An 8,706-nucleotide genomic window follows, 5' to 3' on the forward strand; every position below is an offset into this window, starting at 1 on the left:
TGGAGGCTGGAGGAGGTCGACGGTGGAGATGAACAGTATCCCGTGGAGTCCCGTTTTGCGGTACGCCACACCCCTCCGGATGAACAGGACCCCCGTTTCGACTGTAGCGCTCCAACACAAGTCCGTTTCCTTCATTTTGCGGTAGGCCACACCCCTCCCGATCAAAAGGACCCCCGTTTCGACCGTAGGAGGTCCGTTTCCTTCGTTTTGCGGTACGCCAGACCCCTCCCGATGAACAGGATCCCGTTTCGAACGAGGCCGGTCGAACACAAGGCCGTTTCCTCGGTTCTGCGGTATGCCAGGCCTCGTTTCCATCGCATGTTCCGTCCAAGCCCTCCCGATGAACACGGCGCATTTCGTTGCCTCCCCATGAACACGACGCATTCCGTTGCCTCCCCATGAACACGACGACGACGATGTTTCTCTGTTCCGACCCAGCCATGTACACGAGCCCTGGCTATACATACGCGCGAGTAGGCGTTCGAGACCCCGCCTGTATGTACACATACGTGGCTGTATTTTCTTTCTTGCACCCTGGCCGTTGTACGTACGTGTAAATGCTACGTGTGCGCCTCCACTACGACACGTGCGCGCCTCTACATCGACCAGTATGTACGTACACGTTCGCGGCCAGAATGACAACGCTACGTACGCTTCGACCAGGTGGGTCCCGACTGTCAGGCACTTCCTTGCCTGCGAAGATGTAGCTGGTGGGTCCCAACAGTCAGGGGGCGAATCATTTTTTTGCCCGGACGCACTTCCTTGCATGCGAAGATGTAGCTGGTGGGTCCCAGCAGTCAGGGGGAAACATTTTTTTGGCCAAATACGGTGGCCCGTCCGGTGGGTCCCGCTGTCAGGTGGTGGAATAATTATTTTGCATGTAATAAGGAGGCACTTCCTTGCTGCGGCCGTGGACCCAGCTGTCAACCTCTCCATGTACAGTCCACGTCCGATGTAAGCCGTTCCTTGACCACGTTGTCCACGCCGTGCCGAGAGCACCAGGGCGGTGGACGACGGCGAGGCCTAGGAAGGGGACGATGCGGAGCCGGGGAAGACGCGACAGTGGATGCCCACGCGTAGAGGAGTACGAGGGTTCACTAGTTCGCTGCGGTGTGAGGCTGCCATCGCCGCAGAATAACAGGGGGTGTGGGTGAGTAGAGGGATGGCCTGGCCAGCGGCGGTAGTAGTAGGGGGCGGTGAGGCCACCGCCACATCGCAGCCAGCCACGGGAGGCAGGAGCATGAGGCACGACCGGCGCTGGTTTGGGCGGCTGGAGCAAGAAGACCAGAGGTTGAAGAAGCACTACGGCCGTTGGATGGACATCGTACGGTCACTGGAGCTAGAATCGTGCATATTGATTAAGTTGACAAAGCCCTCCATCCCCGTCAACTTAGTAGGCCCACAAGTCAGCCTCCCACCAAGGTGGGTAACAGCTAGCAGAGGGGTATTCATTTTTTTGAGCGTAATAAGGAGGCACTTCCTTGCGTGCGAAGATATAGCTGGTGGGTCCGAGCTGTCAGCGGGGGGTAATGTTTTTTTCACGAAATACAGAGGCCCTTTCAGTGGGTCCCTGATGTCAGGTGGAGGAATCATTATTTTGCACGTAATAAGGAGGCATTTCCTTGCGTGCAGCCGTGGACCCAGCTGTCGGCCTCTCCACGTACAGTCCACTTCAGATGCATGTCGGTCGTTGACCACATTGACCAGGCCGCGCCGAGAGCACCAGGGCGGTGGACGCCGGCGAGGCCTAGGAAGGGAATGACACAGAGGTAGGGAAGACTCGGCAGTTGTTTCCCACGCGGAGGGGAGTACGACTGTACGAGGGTTTACTGGTTTGTCTGCCATCGCCGGAGAATAACAGCAGGTGTGGGTGAGTAGAGGGATGGCTAGGCCAGCGATGGGAGTACGGTGGCATGGTGAGGCCTGCGCGGCAGCAAAGCCGGCCGCGGGGAGGAGGGAGCAGGCAGTCCCGCCAGCGCCTGTTTGAGCGGCTGGAGTAGGAAGAGCAGAGATTGAAGAAGCACGACGGCCGTTGGATGGCCATCCAACAGTCACTGCTTGTGCGTCAACCTTTTTTTAGGAAAGTCTCAAACCTATGGAAAACAGCATACAGCCCATCTGCCATTATTTCTAATAATTTACAGCCCATTTGCTAATTATTATGGTTTTTTTGGAGCCCATATTCTATTTGTTAGCATTACAGCCCATATTGTGGCCACGGTTAAAAAATTATACGAAATTTTGCATATTTCGGTGCGGTCCGAACTGTTTTTAATCCGGAAATTTCGACTCACATTCAAACTGATTTTAAAAATAAATGTATATCAATATAAAATCCAACAAATTCTCCACGCATAAAAATTAATGTAATTTCAAATCTCGAAATGAAGAAAAGACATTTGAAACTAATTGCCGGTTTGATGTGTTTTAAAAATGTACAGCCCATTTCTCATTACTGATGGGCCATTTTCTTGGCCAGCCAAATGAAAGCTCTCCTCGTCTTGAAAGATTTGCAGCCCAACGGGCCTGACAAAGCGACTTACTTGGCAAATCACAAAAAAACTGGGCTGTGGCCATGGACCCAGCTGTCAGCCTCTCCACGTACAATACTCTTCCGATGGAATGTCGTTGACCATGTTGACCACGCCGCGCCGAGAGCACCAAGGCGGTGGACAACGGTGAGGCCTAGGAAGGGGACGACGCAGATCCGGGGAAGATGCGGCAGTGGATGCCCACGCGGAGAGGAGTACGAGGGTTCACTGGTTCAGCTGCGGTGTGAGGCTGCCGTCGCCGCAGGGCCTGGCTAGCGGTGGGAGTAGTAGGGAGCGATGAGGCCTCATCGGCAGCACAGCCGACCACTGGAGGCAGGAGCAGGCGGTCTCCCCGGCGCTGGTTTGGGCGGCTGGTGCAAGAAGAGCAGTGATTGAAGAAGCAGCAGGACCGTTCGATTCAAATCCAATGGTTACTGCTGGTAAAATCGTTTGTTGACTAAGTTGACAAGCCCTGCGTACGCGTCAACTTAGTAGGCCCACAGGTCAGCCTCCCAACTGGTGCGCCCCAGATGTCAGTGGGAGGAATCATTTTTTCGCGTAATAAGGAGGCAGTTGATTGCGTGCGGCCAGGCCATCAAAGGGAGTAGGGTGGACCGGGGAAGCCTGCGCGGCATCACAGCGGGCTACAAGAGGAGGGAGCAGGCAGTCCCGCCGGCGCTAGTTTAGGTGGCTGGAGCAAGAAGATCAGAGATTGAAGAAGCACGTCGGCCGTTGGATGGACATCCAACACTAACTGCTGCTAGAATCGTGTGTTCGCTGACAAAGCCTTGCGTAAACAAGTCAGCCTCAAAATATGTGGCGTGTACAGCCCATTTGCTATTATTTTTATAATTTTTACTCATTTTCTAATTCATATGGAATTTATTGCAGCCCGTTTTCCATTTTTAGAATTGCTGGCCAGTTTCTGGTCAGTACCTAGGTCAAAAAATTAACTAAATATGTGGGAAATTTTGAAAATTCGCAAATTTTTGCTGGGGAACGAAATAAATTAGTACTATGTCATGTTAAATCCAATGAAATACGTATAAGATATTAGTGAAGAACAAAAACAAAAAAAGGAACTTATATCCCATTTGCTATAAACTTTTTGGAATTTTCAACCCCTTTTGATATTACTTTTAACAGACATTGACCATACTCTTAAGCCAGGCCGGAATGCATCCCTCCTCGTCTTGAAAGATTTGCAGCCCAGTAATTCAGAGAGAAAAATAGGCCTAGCTTGGGTGTTCTTCAAAAAGAAATATTGGGCTACCTATTTTCCCAAAGAACTGGTGCATGAGCATTTAGCTTTATTTATTTATTTACTTATTTATGTTTAGGGGACCATGAGCACGTACCTGGGCCGGATTCATGTGAGAGCCTCCCTTCCAGTTAATTATGGGCTTCTCTATTGGGCCTTCATCAGTGGGTTGCATGTTATCAACAAGTGGAAAATGTGTTCCGAGTTTCAAAAAAAATGTGTTCCGTATGATAAATAGTATGCGCTACGTACGGTACGGGGCACTAAAGGATCGAACCGTGCAGCGACTTCCAAAACATTGTGTTTGTCGTTCTAACAACACATTTATTCAACCAACAGACGAAATATACTACTGATTGTACATTGAAAACAGCAGCAGCATCAACCAGGGTTGGGGTGCAACAGAAGCAGTAAGCAGGCCAGAAGAGTGAAGACGCAGCTCTCTCTTCCAAACCAAACATCAGCCATCATTACAAAAGGGCTACCAAAAAAGAACAAGTGTATGCATCAAACTAAATAAAGATCCTACTACACCAAGTGTATGCATCTAACTAACTGGCTCAGTTAGACATTACTATTTATTAAGCTGTGGAGATCGGCTGACGGCTTGAACCAGATGGGTACCTGACGGGGGAAACTCCAGCCAGCAGGTCAAAGTCTGATACTTGCGACCCTCTCTCCTACTTTGGGATGCAGAGCGTGGCGGCACATATCAGGGTATGGTGCATGCAGAGACGCATGGTACGCTATGTACACACAGTTTTTCCTGATGAACGAAACCGCGCTGCCATCATGATCCTTGCTGTCGGTTATCTCCTGGTTAATTGGATAATTCAGTCCGACAAACAAAGAGCATGTACCAAGGCTACTTACCAGCCTCCAGTCAAAAATTCCTGAAGGCCCAGAGAAGCTGGGATCCTGCTCAAAGACCTTGCAGTGACTGTGATTGTATTCTACGAAACAACACGTCCGGTACGTGCGAACGATCATCAATCTTTCGTCGTCGTCTGATCGAGCCAAGAACCATCTGCAACTGCCATGCCACTTTTCTGGGATTAGGAAGGGTAGGGACACCAGGCGGCCTACAACATCATATCAAGTTGGAGTCAAATAAAAAAGGGCTCTTGGTTTAGTCAATCTTAAGAACAGCATGTTATGAGCATGAATATTTTTTCAGCAAATGTTGACAGTAATATAAGCAAGCCATCATGATATCATAGGAAAGTAACATACAGCTGTAACAGCCGTTTGTAGCAATGACTGGAGTAGGCCAGCAATACATCCAGCCATAGAAGGAGTCGACAGCGTAAATGAAGCCCTTGTGTTCAATGGCATCAAAGAACCATGGAGGATGTATGATCCTGCGATGGATGTGCAGATTTATCCACTTACCGCAGTGACCTGTCAGATAGGCGAGACCGCGGTTGAAGAACGCAATTAGCCTGAAGTCTTTATAATTCGCAGATCTCGTGGGCACTTGGCAGATTACAACCTTGAGCAAATCAAACTTGGTATCATGTTGGCTACTGTAAGATTCCGAGTATTCTGGGCTGCGGTGCCAAAGCAGTGCAGTGTTAATCGAAGGAAGGGGGATCAATCGCCGGGTGTAGACCTCCACAAGCATCCAGCTGCCGTGACCGTCGACGAGCAGCATCCAAGACGTGTTCATGTCGACCCAGTACATACCGTTAATGTAGTTGAGGCTGACGGGGATCGGATCGCAGTCAAGGGGGTTGATGCTCGCCACCCTACGATCATTATGCTACGTGACACACCGTTTCTGAAGATCAGGCGGCATCAGCAAGCAAGGAGTTGGCTTAAAAAGCTTCGGCCTAAGGGCTTTGAGTAAACAGTACAGCCCCGACGAGCACGCGGCGAGCGGCATGGTACTGAGATTGTCCACACGCGAAACAATGAGCTCGATTACCTCTGTGGGGAGCGAATTCCAGCCACTCTTTCGGCAGACGCTGCTCGGTTCTGCCATTGTTAGTGCTTGGGTTTCGGACGAGGGGGGAGGCGCCTTAGCGGCAATGGAAGATTGGACGAGATTATGTGCGGACAAAGATGGAGAAGCGAATATGTGCTGCAGGAAGTGGACAGGTGATGATGACTAAAGCATGCCGCTTGACTTACTAGACACATACCAGCAGCATAGGGTCATGTCAATGCCAGACAACTTGCTTGAGTGATCACAGTACTGGTACTCCCTACAATGCTATGCCCTAACTTGCTTGAGTAGAGTAGTAGAGTAGGACTCTGCTCTACTACTAGCACTGGAGGAGTAGTATATTCTAATCTAAAATAGTTACAAACTTCAATGCCCGAGCATGGAACGACTACGAACCATGCTCAAAGACCGTGTCTACGTGGTGTTTGGACATGGGCGACAACCTCAACGCCAACGGTGCTGCTCCCGTTGCACCGTATGTGTTTCTGTCCTTCCTGTTCGAAATCGTGGTAAAATTCATGTTTCTACTCTGTATCCTACTACTATGCTAGTCCACATGATTAGTTACGAACGAGGACTTCTTCCCCGACCTCGGCAACCTCATCCTCGACGACATGGGCGACAACATCAACGCCGGCAACCAGTGAGATACAGGGTGTAGCAAGCGGTTTGGGAATTTGCATGCCTTTCCAACCAGTGAGATACTCCGTACAAAGTACGACAGAGAAATAACCATAGAGAAGGAAGATAAAAGTAAACAATCAAACGAGCATTTTTGCATTTGTTTTGCATTGAATCATTTCACAAGCTTGACTAGTGTTGTTTTTCTACTTTTACAAAAATCGCATTGTAATGTTAAAACGTGCATTTGCACGTACATAAGTAATAGTAGTACTCCCTCCGTCTAGGTGTATAAGTCTTCCCTCCTTCTTGGTCACGGTGCACAACCGAAGATGACTTATTGACCTGGACGGAGGGAGTAGCATAGTCTGCAAGCATATATCGAGAGAGAAGTGTAGTGCGATAATGGAAAAAATTACTCGTATATGAGACCAGGTCTCACGGTTAGCAGGTGAGACCCGTCCTGATGGATGACACGTGGCTTTTAAGTGGGGGTGGGGGATGCTTTGTGATTTGTGAATGCCACGTGTCATCCATCAGGATGGGTCTCGCGTGAGACCTGGTCTCATAGAATTCTTTTCCTGCGATAGTATATAGTAAATTTTGTGCTATATGCACGTACTTAAAAAATGCGTACGAATACACAAGGTTTCCAAACTTTCCTTTTTACATACTTAATTAAGGAAGCTAAAAATTCTTGAACGTTCGGGATTTATCATTTGCGTCCCAAAACTAATGAGATCGCCTTACGAAACAAAAATTATACTCCTCCTAAAAGCCACGGCGCTCGCAGGAGCGCTTGTGGCGCGCCACGAGTGCCCTGGTGCACGGCCGTTTCCCAGCGCGCCGACACAACGCCTCTTCCTCAGCCTCGCAACTCGCGAGGTGCTGATTGGCGGCTTGCCGGCGGGCGAGCGCGATCTCACCGGTGTGGTGATTCGGCGCCAACAGGTACTCCTCCTCGCTGGAAGCGTGCACCCGGTCCACGTACCGCCAAGCGTAGATGAGGAGCTTGGGCCCGAGTGCACTCAGGGCGTCGGCACGGGCGTCCTCCGCCACCCTCACGGCCCTCGCACGAGCCTTCTGCCAAAGAGCCAATTGCCTGACTCTCTCGGACGCAACATAGGCCTCCCGGGCAGCTTGTTCTGCGGTGCGCTTCTCTTCCTTGGCCTTCTTCTCCACCTCTATTTTTGCGCGCTCTGCTAGAGGCAAAGCCTCCCACAAGGCGACATCCATTTCTTTCCAAAGCTCCTCAAGGCTGGGGGTGCTCCGCGGGCGGCGCGGCATTCTCCTCGTAGCGGGGAGCCGATGCGTCCTTCGGGGCGCGTGCTGGCGAGATTGGGAACACCGACGCGTCCACCTCGACGCGTCGTGGCGAGGAGCGGAACACCGACGCGTCCTCCTCGACTAGTGGCGGTGAGGAACGGAACGGCGACGCGTCGCGTAGTGGCGAGGAGCGGAACACCGACGCGTCCTCCTCGACTAGTAGCGGCGAGGAACGGAACGGCGACGCGCGACCGTCCGCGCGGTGCAGCGAGGGGCTCCTAGGGCTTGGGAGGGGCGATGCCATGGTGGTCAACGTGAGAGGGAGGGGGAGGAGATAGCGATGAACGTGAACGTGAGGGGGAGGAAATAGTGATGTCGTGGGAGGCGCAGTATTTATAGCGAGCAATGACACACCTACGTAAGATATGGACTGAGCTGCACTGACTTAACTGTCGGTCCAGTTGCGTCACTGACATGTGGGCCAGACCCCTGTTGGGCCCATATGTCAGTGACCGAATGCACCTACAGTTAAGTAACAACTAGGTGGGCATATTTGTTGGAGTAAATTACGGGGGAGCAAAGGGGTGGAAATATTGCTGGTCACAACGGATTGGACGAGCGTGGGGGAGGAGAGTCATGCATGCAGATTTTTTTCACACGGGGTGGAGTGGTGGGACCGCCGGAGGGAGAAGGAGAGTTTGGCAGGCATATTGTTTCCACACATGGAGAGGAAAAAATTTGGAGACGAACGGGCTTCCTGCAGGTATGGGGAACGGTGCATAATAAGTCATCTTGCATGACGGGCTAGGTATAGTCTCAAGTCATTAAAAACAAACACGCCCCACACATGTTCATATTTCAAGGTGCACTAAATTATTGCATGCGGTGATTAAGGCTGGCCATAATGGTGGTATCTTAGCTGGTATCATGCGCACGGGAATAGCAAACATGCTGATGTGGCAAAGAATTAAAGAAAAGAGGGGGGTTAGAGTAACTAGAGTTCATGCATGCATTGGTAAACACATTTTTTTGTGGAGAACGACAGCACTAGTTGAGTACTTTTGCAGACTTCAAAAACT

The sequence above is a fragment of the Triticum urartu genome, chromosome 1 (assembly GCF_003073215.2).
Source record: "Triticum urartu cultivar G1812 chromosome 1, Tu2.1, whole genome shotgun sequence".
Classification (NCBI taxonomy): Eukaryota; Viridiplantae; Streptophyta; class Magnoliopsida; order Poales; family Poaceae; genus Triticum; species Triticum urartu.